Genomic DNA, 22,656 nt, shown 5'->3' with positions numbered 1-22,656 from the left:
AAATTATATTCAATTAGCAACCTGATGGAGGTCAGTAAAGATGGACTAATAGACCAAGTCCCATACACTGCTAGAAGCCCAAATATTTTTTCAGAGCTAGATGCAGATAAAAATTATTTTTAATTTGCAACCTGATGGAGGTCAGTATAGATGGACTAATAGAACAAGTCCCACACACTGCTAGAAGCTCAAATATTTTTTCAAAGCTAGATGCAGAAAAAAATTATATTCAATTTTCAACATGATGGAGGCCAGTATAGATGGACTAATAGAACAAGTCACAAACACTGCTAGAAACCCAAATATTTTTTCACAGCTAGATGCAGAAAAAAATTATATTCAATTTGCAACCTGATGGAGGTCAGTATAGATGGACTAATAGAACAAGTCACACACACTGCTAGAAGCCCAAATATTTTTTTCAGAGCTAGATGCAGAAAAAAATTATATTCAATTTGCAACTTGATGGAGGTCAGTATAGATGAACTATTAGAACAAGTCCCACACAGTACTAGAAGCCCAAATATTTTTTCAGAGCTAGATGCAGAAAACAATTATATTCAATTAGCAACCTGATGGAGGTCAGTATAGATGGACTTATAGACCAAGTCCCACACACTGCTAGAAGCCAAAATATTTTTTCAGAGCCAGATGCAGATAAAAATTACTTTTAATTTGCAACCTCATGGAGGTCAGTATAGATGGACTAATAGAACAAGTCCCACACACTGCAGAAGCCCAAATATTTTTTCAGAGCTAGATGCAGAAAAAATTATATTCAATTTGCAACCTGATGGAGGTCAGTATAGATGGACTAATAGCACAAGTCCCACACACTGCTAGTATCCCAAATATTTTTTCAGAGCTAGATGCAGAAAAAAATTATATTCAATTTGCAACCTGATGGAGGTCAGTATAGATGGACTATTAGAAAAAGTCCCACACACTGCTAGAAGCCCAAATATTTTTTCAGAGCTAGATGCAGAAAAAAATTATAATCAATTTGCAACCTGATGGAGGTCAGTATTGATGGACTAATAGAACAAGTCCCACCCACTGCTAGAAGCCCAAATATTTTTTCAGAGCTAGATGCAGAAAAAAATTATGTTCAATTTGCAACCTGATGGAGGTCAGTATAGATGAACTAATAGAACAAGTCCCACACACTGCTAGAAGCTCAAATATTTTTTCAAAGCTAGATGCAGAAAAAAATTATATTCAATTTGCAACCTGATGGAGGTCAGTATAGATGGACTAATAGAACAAGTCCCACACACTGCTAGAAGTCCAAATATTTGAAGCCCAAATATTTTTTCAGAGCTAGGTGCAGAAAAAAATTATATTCAATTTGCAACCTGATGGAGGTCAGTATAGATGGTCTAATAGATCAAGTCCCACACACTGCTAGAAGCCCAAATATTTTTTTCAGAGCTAGATGCAGAAAAAAATTATATTCAATTTTCAACCTGATGGAGGTCATTATAGATGGACTAATAGACCAAGTCCCACACACTGCTAGAAGCCTAAATATTTTTTCAGAGCTAGATGCAGAAAAAAATTATATTCAATTTGCAACCTGATGGATGTCAGTATAGATGGACTATTAGAACAAGTCCCACACACTGCTAGAAGTCCAAATATTTGAAGCCCAAATATTTTTTCAGAGCTAGGTGCAGAAAAAAATTATATTCAATTTGCAACCTGATGGAGGTCAGTATAGATGGTCTAATAGATCAAGTCCCACACACTGCTAGAAGCCCAAATATTTTTTTCAGAGCTAGATGCAGAAAAAAATTATATTCAATTTGCAACCTGATGGAGGTCATTATAGATGGACTAATAGACCAAGTCCCACACACTGCTAGAAGCCTAAATATTTTTTCAGAGCTAGATGCAGAAAAAAATTATATTCAATTTGCAACCTGATGGAGGACAGTATAGATGGACTAATAGACCAAGTCCCACACATTGCTAGAAGCCCAAATATTTTTTCAGAGCTAGATGCAGATAAAAATTATTTTTAATTTGCAACCTGATGGAGGTCAGTATAGATGGACTAATAGAACAAGTCCCACACACTGCTAGAAGCCCAAATATTTTTTCAGAGCTAGATGCAGAAAAAAATTATATTCAATTAGCAACCTGATGGAGGTCAGTAAAGATGGACTAATAGACCAAGTCCCATACACTGCTAGAAGCCCAAATATTTTTTCAGAGCTAGATGCAGATAAAAATTATTTTTAATTTGCAGCCTGATGGAGGTCAGTATAGATGGATTAATAGAAAAAGTCCCACACACTGCTAGAAGCCCAAATATTTTTTCAGAGCTAGATGTAGTAAAAAATTATATTCAATGTGCAACCTGATGGAGGTCAGTATAGATGGACTAATAGAACAAGTCCCACACACTGCTAGAAGCCCAAATATTTTTTCAGAGCTAGATGCAGAAAAAAATTATATTCAATTTTCGATCTGATGGAGGTCAGTAAAGATGGACTATTAGAACAAGTCCCACACGCTGCTAGAAGCCCAAATATTTTTTCAGAGCAAGATGCAGCAAAAAATTATATTCAATTTGCAACCTGATGGAGGTCAGTATAGATGGACTAATAGACCAAGTCCCATACACTGCTAGAAGCCCAAATATTTTTTCAGAGCTAGATGCAGATAAAAATTATTTTTAATTTGCAACCTGATGGAGGTCAGTATAGATGGACTAATTGACCAAGTCCCACAAACTGCAAGAAGCCCAAATATTTTTTCAGAGCTAGATGCAGAAAAAAATTATATTCAATTTTCGACCTGATGGAGGTCAGTAAAGATGGACTATTAGAACAAGTCCCACACGCTGCTAGAAGCCCAAATATTTTTTCAGAGCAAGATGCAGAAAAAAATTATATTCAATTTGCAACCTGATGGAGGTCAGTATAGATGGACTAATAGACCAAGTCCCATACACTGCTAGAAGCCCAAATATTTTTTCAGAGCTAGATGCAGATAAAAATTATTTTTAATTTGCAACCTGATGGAGGTCAGTATAGATGGACTAATAGAACAAGTCCCACACACTGCTAGAAGCCCAAATATTTTTTCTGAGCTAGATGCAGAAAAAAATTATATTCTATTTGCAACCTGATGGAGGTCAGTATAGATGGACTAATAGAACAAGTCCCACACACTGCTAGACGCCCAAATATTTTTTCAGAGCTAGATGCAGAAATAAATTATATTCAATTTGCAACCTGATGGAGGTCAGTATAGATGGACTAATAGACCAAGTCCCACACACTGCTAGTATCCCAAATATTTTTTCATAGCTAGATGCAGAAAAAAATTATATTCAATTTGCAACCTGATGGAGGTCAGTATAGATGGACTATTAGAAAAAGTCCCACACACTGCTAGAAGCCCAAATATTTTTTCAGAGCTAGATGCAGAAAAAAATTATAATCAATTTGCAACCTGATGGAGGTCAGTATTGATGGACTAATAGAACAAGTCCCACCCACTGCTAGAAGCCCAAATATTTTTTCAGAGCTAGATACAGAAAAAAATTATGTTCAATTTGCAACCTGATGGAGGTCAGTATAGATGAACAAATAGAACAAGTCCCACACACTGCTAGAAGCTCAAATATTTTTTCAAAGCTAGATGCAGAAAAAAATTATATTCAATTTGCAACCTGATGGAGGTCAGTATAGATGGACTAATAGAACAAGTCCCACACACTGCTAGAAGTCCAAATATTTGAAGCCCAAATATTTTTTCAGAGCTAGGTGCAGAAAAAAATTATATTCAATTTGCAACCTGATGGAGGTCAGTATAGATGGACTAATAGATCAAGTCCCACACACTGCTAGAAGCCCAAATATTTTTTTCAGAGCTAGATGCAGAAAAAAATTATATTCAATTTGCAACCTGATGGAGGTCAGTATAGATGCACTAATAGACCAAGTCCCACACACTGCTAGAAGCCCAAATATTTTTTCAGAGCTAGATGCAGAAAAAAATTATATTCAATTTGCAACCTGATGGATGTCAGTATAGATGGACTATTAGAACAAGTCCCACACACTGCTAGAAGCCCAAATATTTTTTCAGAGCTAGATGCAGAAAAAAATTATATTCAGTATATAACCTGATGGAGGACAGTATAGATGGACTAATAGACCAAGTCCCACACATTGCTAGAAGCCCAAATATTTTTTCAGAGCTAGATGCAGATAAAAATTATTTTTAATTTGCAACCTGATGGAGGTCAGTATAGATGGACTAATAGAACAAGTCCCACACACTGCTAGAAGCCCAAATTTTTTTTCAGAGCTAGATGCAGAAAAAAATTATATTCAATTAGCAACCTGATGGAGGTCAGTAAAGATGGACTAATAGACCAAGTCCCATACACTGCTAGAAGCCCAAATATTTTTTCAGAGCTAGATGCAGATAAAAATTATTTTTAATTTGCAACCTGATGGAGGTCAGTATAGATGGACTAATAGAACAAGTCCCACACACTGCTAGAAGCTCAAATATTTTTTCAAAGCTAGATGCAGAAAAAAATTATATTCAATTTTCAACATGATGGAGGCCAGTATAGATGGACTAATAGAACAAGTCACACACACTGCTAGAAACCCAAATATTTTTTCACAGCTAGATGCAGAAAAAAATTATATTCAATTTGCAACCTGATGGAGGTCAGTATAGATGGACTAATAGAACAAGTCCCACACACTGCTAGAAGCCCAAATATTTTTTTCAGAGCTATATGCAGAAAAAAATTATATTCAATTTGCAACTTGATGGAGGTCAGTATAGATGAACTATTAGAACAAGTCCCACACAGTACTAGAAGCCCAAATATTTTTTCAGAGCTAGATGCAGAAAACAATTATATTCAATTTGCAACCTGATGGAGGTCAGTATAGATGGACTTATAGACCAAGTCCCACACACTGCTAAAAGCCAAAATATTTTTTCAGAGCCAGATGCAGATAAAAATTACTTTTAATTTGCAACCTGATGGAGGTCAGTATAGATGGACTAATAGAACAAGTCCCACACACTGCAGAAGCCCAAATATTTTTTCAGAGCTAGATGCAGAAAAAATTATATTCAATTTGCAACCTGATGGAGGTCAGTATAGATGGACTAATAGCACAAGTCCCACACACTGCTAGTATCCCAAATATTTTTTCAGAGCTAGATGCAGAAAAAAATTATATTCAATTTGCAACCTGATGGAGGTCAGTATAGATGGACTATTAGAAAAAGTCCCACACACTGCTAGAAGCCCAAATATTTTTTCAGAGCTAGATGCAGAAAAAAATTATAATCAATTTGCAACCTGATGGAGGTCATTATAGATGGACTAATAGACCAAGTCCCACACACTGCTAGAAGCCTAAATATTTTTTCAGAGCTAGATGCAGAAAAAAATTATATTCAATTTGCAACCTGATGGATGTCAGTATAGATGGACTATTAGAACAAGTCCCACACACTGCTAGAAGTCCAAATATTTGAAGCCCAAATATTTTTTCAGAGCTAGGTGCAGAAAAAAATTATACTCAATTTGAAACCTGATGGAGGTCAGTATAGATGGTCTAATAGATCAAGTCCCACACACTGCTAGAAGCCCAAATATTTTTTTCAGAGCTAGATGCAGAAAAAAATTAAATTCAATTTGCAACCTGATGGAGGTCATTATAGATGGACTAATAGACCAAGTCCCACACACTGCTAGAAGCCTAAATATTTTTTCAGAGCTAGATGCAGAAAAAAATTATATTCAATTTGCAACCTGATGGAGGACAGTATAGATGGACTAATAGACCAAGTCCCACACATTGCTAGAAGCCCAAATATTTTTTCAGAGCTAGATGCAGATAAAAATTATTTTTAATTTGCAACCTGATGGAGGTCAGTATAGATGGACTAATAGAACAAGTCCCACACACTGCTAGAAGCCCAAATATTTTTTCAGAGCTAGATGCAGAAAAACATTATATTCAATTAGCAACCTGATGGAGGTCAGTAAAGATTGACTAATAGACCAAGTCCCATACACTGCTAGAAGCCCAAATATTTTTTCAGAGCTAGATGCAGATAAAAATTAGTTTTAATTTGCAGCCTGATGGAGGTCAGTATAGATGGATTAATAGAAAAAGTCCCACACACTGCTAGAAGCCCAAATATTTTTTCAGAGCTAGATGTAGAAAAAAATTATATTCAATGTGCAACCTGATGGAGGTCAGTATAGATGGACTAATAGAACAAGTCCCACACACTGCTAGAAGCCCAAATATTTGAAGCCCAAATATTTTTTCAGAGCTAGATGCAGAAAAAAATTATATTCAATTTTCGATCTGATGGAGGTCAGTAAAGATGGACTATTAGAACAAGTCCCACACGCTGCTAGAAGCCCAAATATTTTTTCAGAGCAAGATGCAGCAAAAAATTATATTCAATTTGCAACCTGATGGAGGTCAGTATAGATGGACTAATAGACCAAGTCCCATACACTGCTAGAAGCCCAAATATTTTTTCAGAGCTAGATGCAGATAAAAATTATTTTTAATTTGCAACCTGATGGAGGTCAGTATAGATGGACTAATAGAACAAGTCCCACACACTGCTAGAAGCCCAAATATTTTTTCAGAGCTAGATGCAGAAAAAAATTATATTCAATTTGCAACCTGATGGAGGTCAGTATAGATGGACTAATAGACCAAGTCCCACACACTGCTAGAAGCCCAAATATTTTTTCAGAGCTAGATGCAGAAAAAAATTATATTCTATTTGCAACCTGATGGAGGTCAGTATAGATGGACTAATAGAACAAGTCCCACACACTGCTAGACGCCCAAATATTTTTTCAGCGCTAGATGCAGAAAAAAATTATATTCAATTTGCAACCTGATGGAGATCAGTATAGATGGACTAATAGACCAAGTCCCACACACTGCTAGAAGCCAAAATATTTTTTCAGAGCTAGATGCAGATAAAAATTACTTTTAATTTGCAACCTGATGGAGGTCAGTATAGATGGATTAATAGAACAAGTCCCACACACTGCTAGAAGCCCAAATATTTTTTCAGAGCTAGATGCAGAAAAAAATTATATTCAATTAGCAACCTGATGGAGGTCAGTAAAGATGGACTAATAGACCAAGTCCCATACACTGCTAGAAGCCCAAATATTTTTTCAGAGCTAGATGCAGATAAAAATTATTTTTAATTTGCAGCCTGATGGAGGTCAGTATAGATGGATTAATAGAAAAAGTCCCACACACTGCTAGAAGCCCAAATATTTTTTCAGAGCTAGATGTAGAAAAAAATTATATTCAATGTGCAACCTGATGGAGGTCAGTATAGATGGACTAATAGAACAAGTCCCACACACTGCTAGAAGCCCAAATATTTGAAGCCCAAATATTTTTTCAGAGCTAGATGCAGAAAAAAATTATATTCAATTTTCGATCTGATGGAGGTCAGTAAAGATGGACTATTAGAACAAGTCCCACACGCTGCTAGAAGCCCAAATATTTTTTCAGAGCAAGATGCAGCAAAAAATTATATTCAATTTGCAACCTGATGGAGGTCAGTATAGATGGACTAATAGACCAAGTCCCATACACTGCTAGAAGCCCAAATATTTTTTCAGAGCTAGATGCAGATAAAAATTATTTTTAATTTGCAACCTGATGGAGGTCAGTATAGATGGACTAATAGAACAAGTCCCACACACTGCTAGAAGCCCAAATATTTTTTCAGAGCTAGATGCAGAAAAAAATTATATTCAATTTGCAACCTGATGGAGGTCAGTATAGATGGACTAATAGACCAAGTCCCACACACTGCTAGAAGCCCAAATATTTTTTCAGAGCTAGATGCAGAAAAAAATTATATTCTATTTGCAACCTGATGGAGGTCAGTATAGATGGACTAATAGAACAAGTCCCACACACTGCTAGACGCCCAAATATTTTTTCAGCGCTAGATGCAGAAAAAAATTATATTCAATTTGCAACCTGATGGAGATCAGTATAGATGGACTAATAGACCAAGTCCCACACACTGCTAGAAGCCAAAATATTTTTTCAGAGCTAGATGCAGATAAAAATTACTTTTAATTTGCAACCTGATGGAGGTCAGTATAGATGGATTAATAGAACAAGTCCCACACACTGCTAGAAGCCCAAATATTTTTTCAGAGCTAGATGCAGAAAAAAATTATATTCAATTTGCAACCTGATGGAGGTCAGTATAGATGGACTATTAGAACAAGTCCTACACACTGCTAGAAGCCCAAATATTTTTTCAGAGCTAGATGCAGAAAAAAATTATAATCAATTTGCAACCTGATGGAGGTCAGTATTGATGGACTAATAGAACAAGTCCCACCCACTGCTAGAAGCCCAAATATTTTTTCAGAGCTAGATGCAGAAAAAAATTATGTTCAATTTGCAACCTGATGGAGGTCAGTATAGATGAACTAATAGAACAAGTCCCACACACTGCTAGAAGCTCAAATATTTTTTCAAAGCTAGATGCAGAAAAAAATTATATTCAATTTGCAACCTGATGGAGGCCAGTATAGATGGGCTAATAGAACAAGTCCCACACACTGCTAGAAACCCAAATATTTTTTCAGAGCTAGATGCAGAAAAAAATTATATTCAATTTGCAACCTGATGGAGGTCAGTATAGATGGACTAATAGACCCAGTCCCACACACTGCTAGAAGCCCAAATATTTTTTCAGAGCTAGATGAAGAAAAAAATTATATTCAGTTTGCAACCTGATGGAGGTCAGTATAGATGGTCTAATAGAACAAGTCCCACACACTGCTAGAAGTCCAAATATTTGAAGCCCGAATATTTTTTCAGAGCTAGGTGCAGAAAAAAATTATATTCAATTTGCAACCTGATGGAGGTCAGTATAGATGGACTAATAGATCAAGTCCCACACACTGCTAGAACCCAAATTTTTTTTTCAGAGCTAGATGCAGAAAAAAATTATATTCAATTTGCAACCTGATGGAGGTCAGTATAGATGGACTAATAGACCAAGTCCCACACACTGCTAGAAGCCCAAATATTTTTTCATAGCTAGATGCAGAAAAACATTATATTCAATTTGCAACCTGATGGATGTCAGTATAGATGGACTATTAGAACAAGTCCCACACACTGCTAGAAGCCCAAATATTTTTTCAGAGCTAGATGCAGAAAAAAATTATATTCAGTTTATAACCTGATGGAGGACAGTATAGATGGACTAATAGACCAAGTCCCAAACACTGCTAGAAGCCCAAATATTTTTTCAGAGTTAGATGCAGATAAAAATTATTTTTAATTTGCAACCTGATGGAGGTCAGTATAGATGGACTAATAGAACAAGTCCCACACACTGCTAGAAGCTCAAATATTTTTTCAAAGCTAGATGCAGAAAAAAATTATATTCAATTTGCAACCTGATGGAGGCCAGTATAGATGGACTAATAGAACAAGTCACACACACTGCTAGAAACCCAAATATTTTTTCAGAGCTAGATGCAGAAAAAAATTATATTCAATTTGCAACCTGATGGAGGTCAGTATAGATGGACTAATAGAACAAGTCCCACACACTGCAAGAAGCCCAAATATTTTTTCAGAGCTAGATGCAGATAAAAATTATTTTTAATTTGCAACCTGATGGAGGTCAGTATAGATGGACTAATAGAACAAGTCCCACACACTGCTAGAAGCCCAAATATTTTTTCAGAGCTAGATGCAGAAAAAAATTATATTCAATTTGCAACCTGATGGAGGTCAGTATAGATGGACTAATAGACCAAGTCCCACACACTGCTAGAAGCCCAAATATTTTTTCAGAGCTAGATGCAGAAAAAAATTATATTCTATTTGCAACCTGATGGAGGTCAGTATAGATGGACTAATAGACCAAGTCCCACACACTGCTAGAAGCCAAAATATTTTTTCAGAGCTAGATGCAGATAAAAATTACTTTTAATTTGCAACCTGATGGAGGTCAGTAAAGATGGACTAATAGACCAAGTCCCACACACTGCTAGAAACCCAAATATTTTTTTCAGAGCTAGATGCAGAAAAAAATGATATTCAATTTGCAACCTGATGGAGGTCAGGATACATGGACTATTAGAACAAGTCCCACACACTGCTAGAAGCCCAAATATTTTTTCAGAGCAAGATGCAGAAACAAATTATATTCAATTTGCAACCTGATGGAGGACAGTATAGATGGACTAATAGAACAAGTCCCACACACTGCTAGAAGCCCAAATATTTTTTCAGAGCTAGATGCAGAAAAAAATTATATTCAATTTGCAACCTGATGGAGGTCAGTATAGATGGACTAATAGAACAACTCCCACACACTGCTAGTAGCCCAAATATTTTTTCAGAGCTAGATGCAGAAAAAAATTATATTCAATTTGCAACCTGATGGAGGTCAGTATAGATGGACTAATAGAACAAGTCCCACACACTGCTAGAAGCCCAAATATTTTTTTCAGAGCTAGATGTAGAAAAAAATTATATTCAATTTGCAACCTGATGGAGGTCAGTATAGATGGACTATTAGAACAAGTCCCACACACTGCTAGAAGCCCAAATATTTTTTCAGAGCTAGATGCAGAAAAAAATTATATTCAATTTGCAACCTGATGGAGGTCAGTATAGAAGGACTAATAGAACAAGTCCCACACACTGCTAGAAGCCCAAATATTTTTTCAGAGCTAGATGCAGAAAAAAATGCTATTCAATTTGCAACCTGATGGAGGTCAGTATAGATGGACTATTAGAACAAGTCCCACACACTGCTAGAAGCCCAAATATTTGAAGCCCAAATATTTTTTCAGAGCTAGATGCAGAAAAAAATTATATTCAATTTGCAACCTGATGGAGGTCAGTATAGATGGACTATTAGAACAAGTCCCACACACTGCTAGAAGCCCAAATATTTTTTCAGAGCTAGATGCAGATAAAAATTACTTTTAATTTGCAACCTGATGGAGGTCAGTATAGATGGACTAATAGAACAAGTCCCACACACTGCTAGAAGCCCAAATATTTTTTCAGAGCTAGTTGCAGAAAAAAATTATATTCAATTTGCAACCTGATGGAGGTCAGTATAGATGGACTAATAGCACAAGTCCCACACACTGCTAGTATCCCAAATATTTTTTCAGAGCTAGATGCAGAAAAAAATTATATTCAATTTGCAACCTGATGGAGGTCAGTATAGATGAACTATTAGAACAAGTCCCACACACTGCTAGAAGCCCAAATATTTTTTCAGAGCTAGATGCAGAAAAAAATTATAATCAATTTGCAACCTGATGGAGGTCAGTATTGATGGACTAATAGAACAAGTCCCACCCACTGCTAGAAGCCCAAATATTTTTTCAGAGCTAGATGCAGAAAAAAATTATGTTCAATTTGCAACCTGATGGAGGTCAGTATAGATGAACTAATAGAACAAGTCCCACACACTGCTAGAAGCCCAAATATTTTTTCAGAGCTAGATGCAGAAAAAAATTATATTCTATTTGCAACCTGATGGAGGTCAGTATAGATGGACTAATAGAACAAGTCCCACACACTGCTAGACGCCCAAATATTTTTTCAGAGCTAGATGCAGAAAAAAATTATATTCAATTTGCAACCTGATGGAGATCAGTATAGATGGACTAATAGACCAAGTCCCACACACTGCTAGAAGCCAAAATATTTCTTCAGAGCTAGATGCAGATAAAAATTACTTTTAATTTGCAACCTGATGGAGGTCAGTATAGATGGACTAATAGAACAAGTCCCACACACTGCTAGAAGCCCAAATATTTTTTCAGAGCTAGATGCAGAAAAAAATTATATTCAATTTGCAACCTGATGGAGGTCAGTATAGATGGACTAATAGCACAAGTCCCACACACTGCTAGTATCCCAAATATTTTTTCAGAGCTAGATGCAGAAAAAAATTATATTCAATTTGCAACCTGATGGAGGTCAGTATAGATGGACTATTAGAACAAATCCCACACACTGCTAGAAGCCCAAATATTTTTTCAGAGCTAGATGCAGAAAAAAATTATAATCAATTTGCAACCTGATGGAGGTCAGTATTGATGGACTAATAGAACAAGTCCCACCCACTGCTAGAAGCCCAAATATTTTTTCAGAGCTAGATGCAGAAAAAAATTATGTTCAATTTGCAACCTGATGGAGTTCAGTATAGATGAACTAATAGAACAAGTCCCACACACTGCTAGAAGCTCAAATATTTTTTCAAAGCTAGATGCAGAAAAAAATTATATTCAATTTGCAACCTGATGGAGGCCAGTATAGATGGGCTAATAGAACAAGTCCCACACACTGCTAGAAACCCAAATATTTTATCAGAGCTAGATGCAGAAAAAAATTATATTCAATTTGCAACCTGATGGAGGTCAGTATAGATGGACTAATAGACCCAGTCCCACACACTGCTAGAAGCCCAAATATTTTTTCAGAGCTAGATGAAGAAAAAAATTATATTCAATTTGCAACCTGATGGAGGTCAGTATAGATGGATTTTTAGAACAAGTCCCACACACTGCTAGAAGCCCAAATATTTTTTTCAGAGCAAGATGCAGAAACAAATTATATTCAATTTGCAACCTGATGGAGGTCAGTATAGATGGACTAATAGAACAAGTCCCACACACTGCTAGGAGCCCAAATATTTTTTCAGAGCTAGATGCAGAAAAAAATTATATTCAATTTGCAACCTGATGGAGGTCAGTATAGATGGACTAATAGAACAAGTCCAACACACTGCTAGTAGCCCAAAGATTTTTTCAGAGCTAGATGTAGAAAAAAATTATATTCAATTTGCAACCTGATGGAGGTCAGAATAGATGGACTAATAGAACAAGTCCCACACAATGCTAGAAGCCCAAATATTTTTTTCTGAGCTAGATGCAGAAAAAAATTATATTCAATTTGCAACCTGATGGAGGTCAGTATAGATGGATTAATAGACCAAGTCCCACACACTGCTAGAAGCCCAAATATTTTTTCAGAGCTAGATGCAGAAAAAAATTATATTCAATTTGCAACCTGATGGAGGTCAGTATAAATGGACTATTAGAACAAGTCCCACACACTGCTAGAAGCCCAAATATTTTTTCAGAGCTAGATGCAGAAAACAATTATATTCAATTTGCAACCTGATGGAGGTCAGTATAGATGGACTTATAGACCAAGTCCGACACACTGCTAGAAGCCCAAATATTTTTTCAGAGCTTGATGCAGAAAAAAATTATATTCAATTTGCAACCTGATGGAGGTCAGTATAGATGGACTATTAGAACAAGTCCCACACACTGCTAGAAGCCCAAATATTTTTTCAGAGCTAGATGCATAAAAAAATTATATTCAATTTGCAACCTGATGGAGGTCAGTATAGATGGACTAATAGACCAAGTCCCACACACTGCTAGAAGCCCAAATATTTTTTCAGAGCTAGATGTAGAAAAAAATGATATTCAATTTGCAACCTGATGGAGGTCAGTATAGATGGACTATTAGAACAAGTCCCACACACTGCTAGAAGCCCAAATATTTGAAGCCCAAATATTTTTTCAGAGCTAGATGCAGAAAAAAATTATATTCAATTTGCAACCTGATGGAGGTCAGTAAAGATGGACTAATAGACCAAGTCCCACACACTGCTAGAAGCCCAAATATTTTTTTCAGAGCTAGATGCAGAAAAAAATGATATTCAATTTGCAACCTGATGGAGGTCAGGATACATGGACTATTAGAACAAGTCCCACACACTGCTAGAAGCCCAAATATTTTTTCAGAGCAAGATGCAGAAACAAATTATATTCAATTTGCAACCTGATGGAGGACAGTATAGATGGACTAATAGAACAAGTCCCACACACTGCTAGAAGCCCAAATATTTTTTCAGAGCTAGATGCAGAAAAAAATTATATTCAATTTGCAACCTGATGGAGGTCAGTATAGATGGACTAATAGAACAACTCCCACACACTGCTAGTAGCCCAAATATTTTTTCAGAGCTAGATGCAGAAAAAAATTATATTCAATTTGCAACCTGATGGAGGTCAGTATAGATGGACTAATAGAACAAGTCCCACACACTGCTAGAAGCCCAAATATTTTTTTCAGAGCTAGATGTAGAAAAAAATAATATTCAATTTGCAACCTGATGGAGGTCAGTATAGATGGACTATTAGAACAAGTCCCACACACTGCTAGAAGCCCAAATATTTTTTCAGAGCTAGATGCAGAAAAAAATTATATTCAATTTGCAACCTGATGGAGGTCAGTATAGAAGGACTAATAGAACAAGTCCCACACACTGCTAGAAGCCCAAATATTTTTTCAGAGCTAGATGCAGAAAAAAATGCTATTCAATTTGCAACCTGATGGAGGTCAGTATAGATGGACTATTAGAACAAGTCCCACACACTGCTAGAAGCCCAAATATTTGAAGCCCAAATATTTTTTCAGAGCTAGATGCAGAAAAAAATTATATTCAATTTGCAACCTGATGGAGGTCAGTATAGATGGACTATTAGAACAAGTCCCACACACTGCTAGAAGCCCAAATATTTTTTCAGAGCTAGATGCAGATAAAAATTACTTTTAATTTGCAACCTGATGGAGGTCAGTATAGATGGACTAATAGAACAAGTCCCACACACTGCTAGAAGCCCAAATATTTTTTCAGAGCTAGTTGCAGAAAAAAATTATATTCAATTTGCAACCTGATGGAGGTCAGTATAGATGGACAAATAGCACAAGTCCCACACACTGCTAGTATCCCAAATATTTTTTCAGAGCTAGATGCAGAAAAAAATTATATTCAATTTGCAACCTGATGGAGGTCAGTATAGATGGACTATTAGAACAAGTCCCACACACTGCTAGAAGCCCAAATATTTTTTCAGAGCTAGATGCAGAAAAAAATTATAATCAATTTGCAACCTGATGGAGGTCAGTATTGATGGACTAATAGAACAAGTCCCACCCACTGCTAGAAGCCCAAATATTTTTTCAGAGCTAGATGCAGAAAAAAATTATGTTCAATTTGCAACCTGATGGAGGTCAGTATAGATGAACTAATAGAACAAGTCCCACACACTGCTAGAAGCCCAAATATTTTTTCAGAGCTAGATGCAGAAAAAAATTATATTCTATTTGCAACCTGATGGAGGTCAGTATAGATGGACTAATAGAACAAGTCCCACACACTGCTAGACGCCCAAATATTTTTTCAGAGCTAGATGCAGAAAAAAATTATATTCAATTTGCAACCTGATGGAGATCAGTATAGATGGACTAATAGACCAAGTCCCACACACTGCTAGAAGCCAAAATATTTTTTCAGAGCTAGATGCAGATAAAAATTACTTTTAATTTGCAACCTGATGGAGGTCAGTATAGATGGACTAATAGAACAAGTCCCACACACTGCTAGAAGCCCAAATATTTTTTCAGAGCTAGATGCAGAAAAAAATTATATTCAATTTGCAACCTGATGGAGGTCAGTATAGATGGACTAATAGCACAAGTCCCACACACTGCTAGTATCCCAAATATTTTTTCAGAGCTAGATGCAGAAAAAAATTATATTCAATTTGCAACCTGATGGAGGTCAGTATAGATGGACTATTAGAACAAATCCCACACACTGCTAGAAGCCCAAATATTTTTTCAGAGCTAGATGCAGAAAAAAATTATAATCAATTTGCAACCTGATGGAGGTCAGTATTGATGGACTAATAGAACAAGTCCCACCCACTGCTAGAAGCCCAAATATTTTTTCAGAGCTAGATGCAGAAAAAAATTATGTTCAATTTGCAACCTGATGGAGTTCAGTATAGATGAACTAATAGAACAAGTCCCACACACTGCTAGAAGCTCAAATATTTTTTCAAAGCTAGATGCAGAAAAAAATTATATTCAATTTGCAACCTGATGGAGGCCAGTATAGATGGGCTAATAGAACAAGTCCCACACACTGCTAGAAACCCAAATATTTTATCAGAGCTAGATGCAGAAAAAAATTATATTCAATTTGCAACCTGATGGAGGTCAGTATAGATGGACTAATAGACCCAGTCCCACACACTGCTAGAAGCCCAAATATTTTTTCAGAGCTAGATGAAGAAAAAAATTATATTCAATTTGCAACCTGATGGAGGTCAGTATAGATGGACTAATAGACCCAGTCCCACACACTGCTAGAAGCCCAAATATTTTTTTCTGAGCTAGATGCAGAAAAAAATTATATTCAATTTGCAACCTGATGGAGGTCAGTATAGATGGATTAATAGACCAAGTCCCACACACTGCTAGCAGCCCAAATATTTTTTCAGAGCTAGATGCAGAAAAAAATTATATTCAATTTGCAACCTGATGGAGGTCAGTATAAATGGACTATTAGAACAAGTCCCACACACTGCTAGAAGCCCAAATATTTTTTCAGAGCTAGATGCAGAAAACAATTATATTCAATTTGCAACCTGATGGAGGTCAGTATAGATGGACTTATAGACCAAGTCCGACACACTGCTAGAAGCCCAAATATTTTTTCAGAGCTTGATGCAGAAAAAAATTATATTCAATTTGCAACCTGATGGAGGTCAGTATAGATGGACTATTAGAACAAGTCCCACACACTGCTAGAAGCCCAAATATTTTTTCAGAGCTAGATGCATAAAAAAATTATATTCAATTTGCAACCTGATGGAGGTCAGTATAGATGGACTAATAGACCAAGTCCCACACACTGCTAGAAGCCCAAATATTTTTTCAGAGCTAGATGTAGAAAAAAATGATATTCAATTTGCAACCTGATGGAGGTCAGTATAGATGGACTATTAGAACAAGTCCCACACACTGCTAGAAGCCCAAATATTTGAAGCCCAAATATTTTTTCAGAGCTAGATGCAGAAAAAAATTATATTCAATTTGCAACCTGATGGAGGTCAGTAAAGATGGACTAATAGACCAAGTCCCACACACTGCTAGAAGCCCAAATATTTTTTTCAGAGCTAGATGCAGAAAAAAATGATATTCAATTTGCAACCTGATGGAGGTCAGGATACATGGACTATTAGAACAAGTCCCACACACTGCTAGAAGCCCAAATATTTTTTCAGAGCAAGATGCAGAAACAAATTATATTCAATTTGCAACCTGATGGAGGACAGTATAGATGGACTAATAGAACAAGTCCCACACACTGCTAGAAGCCCAAATATTTTTTCAGAGCTAGATGCAGAAAAAAATTATATTCAATTTGCAACCTGATGGAGGTCAGTATAGATGGACTAATAGAACAACTCCCACACACTGCTAGTAGCCCAAATATTTTTTCAGAGCTAGATGCAGAAAAAAATTATATTCAATTTGCAACCTGATGGAGGTCAGTATAGATGGACTAATAGAACAAGTCCCACACACGGCTAGAAGCCCAAATATTTTTTTCAGAGCTAGATGTAGAAAAAAATTATATTCAATTTGCAACCTGATGGAGGTCAGTATAGATGGACTACTAGAACAAGTCCCACACACTGCTAGAAGCCCAAATATTTTTTCAGAGCTAGATGCAGAAAAAAATTATATTCAATTTGCAACCTGATGGAGGTCAGTATAGAAGGACTAATAGAACAAGTCCCACACACTGCTAGAAGCCCAAATATTTTTTCAGAGCTAGATGCAGAAAAAAATGCTATTCAATTTGCAACCTGATGGAGGTCAGTATAGATGGACTATTAGAACAAGTCCCACACACTGCTAGAAGCCCAAATATTTGAAGCCCAAATATTTTTTCAGAGCTAGATGCAGAAAAAAATTATATTCAATTTGCAACCTGATGGAGGTCAGTATAGATGGACTATTAGAACAAGTCCCACACACTGCTAGAAGCCCAAATATTTTTTCAGAGCTAGATGCAGATAAAAATTACTTTTAATTTGCAACCTGATGGAGGTCAGTATAGATGGACTAATAGAACAAGTCCCACACACTGCTAGAAGCCCAAATATTTTTTCAGAGCTAGTTGCAGAAAAAAATTATATTCAATTTGCAACCTGATGGAGGTCAGTATAGATGGACTAATAGCACAAGTCCCACACACTGCTAGTATCCCAAATATTTTTTCAGAGCTAGATGCAGAAAAAAATTATATTCAATTTGCAACCTGATGGAGGTCAGTATAGATGAACTAATAGAACAAGTCCCACACACTGCTAGAAGCCCAAATATTTTTTCAGAGCTAGATGCAGAAAAAAATTATATTCTATTTGCAACCTGATGGAGGTCAGTATAGATGGACTAATAGAACAAGTCCCACACACTGCTAGACGCCCAAATATTTTTTCAGAGCTAGATGCAGAAAAAAATTATATTCAATTTGCAACCTGATGGAGATCAGTATAGATGGACTAATAGACCAAGTCCCACACACTGCTAGAAGCCAAAATATTTTTTCAGAGCTAGATGCAGATAAAAATTACTTTTAATTTGCAACCTGATGGAGGTCAGTATAGATGGACTAATAGAACAAGTCCCACACACTGCTAGAAGCCCAAATATTTTTTCAGAGCTAGATGCAGAAAAAAATTATATTCAATTTGCAACCTGATGGAGGTCAGTATAGATGGACTAATAGCACAAGTCCCACACACTGCTAGTATCCCAAATATTTTTTCAGAGCTAGATGCAGAAAAAAATTATATTCAATTTGCAACCTGATGGAGGTCAGTATAGATGGACTATTAGAACAAATCCCACACACTGCTAGAAGCCCAAATATTTTTTCAGAGCTAGATGCAGAAAAAAATTATAATCAATTTGCAACCTGATGGAGGTCAGTATTGATGGACTAATAGAACAAGTCCCACCCACTGCTAGAAGCCCAAATATTTTTTCAGAGCTAGATGCAGAAAAAAATTATGTTCAATTTGCAACCTGATGGAGTTCAGTATAGATGAACTAATAGAACAAGTCCCACACACTGCTAGAAGCTCAAATATTTTTTCAAAGCTAGATGCAGAAAAAAATTATATTCAATTTGCAACCTGATGGAGGCCAGTATAGATGGGCTAATAGAACAAGTCCCACACACTGCTAGAAACCCAAATATTTTATCAGAGCTAGATGCAGAAAAAAATTATATTCAATTTGCAACCTGATGGAGGTCAGTATAGATGGACTAATAGACCCAGTCCCACACACTGCTAGAAGCCCAAATATTTTTTCAGAGCTAGATGAAGAAAAAAATTATATTCAATTTGCAACCTGATGGAGGTCAGTATAGATGGACTAATAGACCCAGTCCCACACACTGCTAGAAGCCCAAATATTTTTTTCTGAGCTAGATGCAGAAAAAAATTATATTCAATTTGCAACCTGATGGAGGTCAGTATAGATGGATTAATAGACCAAGTCCCACACACTGCTAGCAGCCCAAATATTTTTTCAGAGCTAGATGCAGAAAAAAATTATATTCAATTTGCAACCTGATGGAGGTCAGTATAAATGGACTATTAGAACAAGTCCCACACACTGCTAGAAGCCCAAATATTTTTTCAGAGCTAGATGCAGAAAACAATTATATTCAATTTGCAACCTGATGGAGGTCAGTATAGATGGACTTATAGACCAAGTCCGACACACTGCTAGAAGCCCAAATATTTTTTCAGAGCTTGATGCAGAAAAAAATTATATTCAATTTGCAACCTGATGGAGGTCAGTATAGATGGACTATTAGAACAAGTCCCACACACTGCTAGAAGCCCAAATATTTTTTCAGAGCTAGATGCATAAAAAAATTATATTCAATTTGCAACCTGATGGAGGTCAGTATAGATGGACTAATAGACCAAGTCCCACACACTGCTAGAAGCCCAAATATTTTTTCAGAGCTAGATGTAGAAAAAAATGATATTCAATTTGCAACCTGATGGAGGTCAGTATAGATGGACTATTAGAACAAGTCCCACACACTGCTAGAAGCCCAAATATTTGAAGCCCAAATATTTTTTCAGAGCTAGATGCAGAAAAAAATTATATTCAATTTGCAACCTGATGGAGGTCAGTAAAGTTGGACTAATAGACCAAGTCCCACACACTGCTAGAAGCCCAAATATTTTTTTCAGAGCTAGATGCAGAAAAAAATGATATTCAATTTGCAACCTGATGGAGGTCAGGATACATGGACTATTAGAACAAGTCCCACACACTGCTAGAAGCCCAAATATTTTTTCAGAGCAAGATGCAGAAACAAATTATATTCAATTTGCAACCTGATGGAGGACAGTATAGATGGACTAATAGAACAAGTCCCACACACTGCTAGAAGCCCAAATATTTTTTCAGAGCTAGATGCAGAAAAAAATTATATTCAATTTGCAACCTGATGGAGGTCAGTATAGATGGACTAATAGAACAACTCCCACACACTGCTAGTAGCCCAAATATTTTTTCAGAGCTAGATGCAGAAAAAAATTATATTCAATTTGCAACCTGATGGAGGTCAGTATAGATGGACTAATAGAACAAGTCCCACACACTGCTAGAAGCCCAAATATTTTTTTCAGAGCTAGATGTAGAAAAAAATTATATTCAATTTGCAACCTGATGGAGGTCAGTATAGATGGACTATTAGAACAAGTCCCACACACTGCTAGAAGCCCAAATATTTTTTCAGAGCTAGATGCAGAAAAAAATTATATTCAATTTGCAACCTGATGGAGGTCAGTATAGAAGGACTAATAGAACAAGTCCCACACACTGCTAGAAGCCCAAATATTTTTTCAGAGCTAGATGCAGAAAAAAATGCTATTCAATTTGCAACCTGATGGAGGTCAGTATAGATGGACTATTAGAACAAGTCCCACACACTGCTAGAAGCCCAAATATTTGAAGCCCAAATATTTTTTCAGAGCTAGATGCAGAAAAAAATTATATTCAATTTGCAACCTGATGGAGGTCAGTATAGATGGACTATTAGAACAAGTCCCACACACTGCTAGAAGCCCAAATATTTTTTCAGAGCTAGATGCAGAAAAAAATTATATTCAAATTGCAACCTGATGGAGGTCAGTATAGAAGGACTAATAGAACAAGTCCCACACACTGCTAGAAGCCCAAATATTTTTTCAGAGCTAGATGCAGAAAAAAATGCTATTCAATTTGCAACCTGATGGAGGTCAGTATAGATGGACTATTAGAACAAGTCCCACACACTGCTAGAAGCCCAAATATTTGAAGCCCAAATATTTTTTCAGAGCTAGATGCAGAAAAAAATTATATTCAATTTGCAACCTGATGGAGGTCAGTATAGATGGACTATTAGAACAAGTCCCACACACTGCTAGAAGCCCAAATATTTTTTCAGAGCTAGATGCAGAAAAAAATTATATTCAATTTGCAACCTGATGGAGGTCAGTATAGATGGACTATTAGAACAAGTCCCACACACTGCTAGAAGCCCAAATATTTTTTCAGAGCAAGATGCAGAAAAAAATTATATTCAATTTGCAACCTGATGGAGGTCAGTATAGATGGACTAATAGAATAAGTCCCACACACTGCTAGAAGCCCAAATATTTTTTCAGAGCTAGATGCAGAAAAAAATTATATTCAATTTGCCACCTGATGGAGGTCAGTATAGATGGACTAATAGAACAAGTCCCACGCACTGCTAGAAGCCCAAATATTTGAAGCCCAAATATTTTTTCAGAGCTAAATGCAGAAAAAAATTATATTCAATTTGCAACCTGATGGAGGTCAGTATAGATGGACTATTAGAACAAGTCCCACACACTGCTAGAAGCCCAAATATTTTTTCAGAGCTAGATGCAGAAAAAAATTATATTCAATTTGCAACCTGAAGGAGAACAGTATAGATAGACTAATAGAACAAGTCCCACACACTGCTAGAAGCCCAAATATTTTTTCAGAGCTAGATGCAGAAAAAAATTATATTCAATTTGCAACCTGATGGAGGTCAGTATAGATGGACTATTAGAACAAGTCCCACACACTGCTAGAAGCCCAAATATTTTTTCAGAGCAAGATGCAGAAAAAAATTATATTCAATTTGCAACCTGATGGAGGTCAGTATAGAAGGACTATTAGAACAAGTCCCACACACTGCTAGAAGCCCAAATATTTTTTCAGAGCAAGATGCAGAAAAAAATTATATTCAATTTGCAACCTGATGGAGGTCAGTATAGATGGACTAATAGAATAAGTCCCACACACTGCTAGAAGCCCAAATATTTTTTCAGAGCTAGATGCAGAAAAAAATTATATTCAATTTGCCACCTGATGGAGGTCAGTATAGATGGACTAATAGACCAAGTCCCACGCACTGCTAGAAGCCCAAATATTTGAAGCCCAAATATTTTTTCAGAGCTAAATGCAGAAAAAAATTATATTCAATTTGCAACCTGATGGAGGTCAGTATAGATGGACTATTAGAACAAGTCCCACACACTGCTAGAAGCCCAAATATTTTTTCAGAGCTAGATGCAGAAAAAAATTATATTCAATTTGCAACCTGAAGGAGAACAGTATAGATAGACTAATAGAACAA

Source organism: Phyllobates terribilis, unplaced genomic scaffold (genome assembly GCF_046119375.1).
Source record: "Phyllobates terribilis strain yellow unplaced genomic scaffold, ASM4611937v1 Scaffold_11__3_contigs__length_659146591, whole genome shotgun sequence".
In the NCBI taxonomy this organism is placed as follows: domain Eukaryota; kingdom Metazoa; phylum Chordata; class Amphibia; order Anura; family Dendrobatidae; genus Phyllobates; species Phyllobates terribilis.
This window is presented reverse-complemented; position numbering follows the sequence as displayed.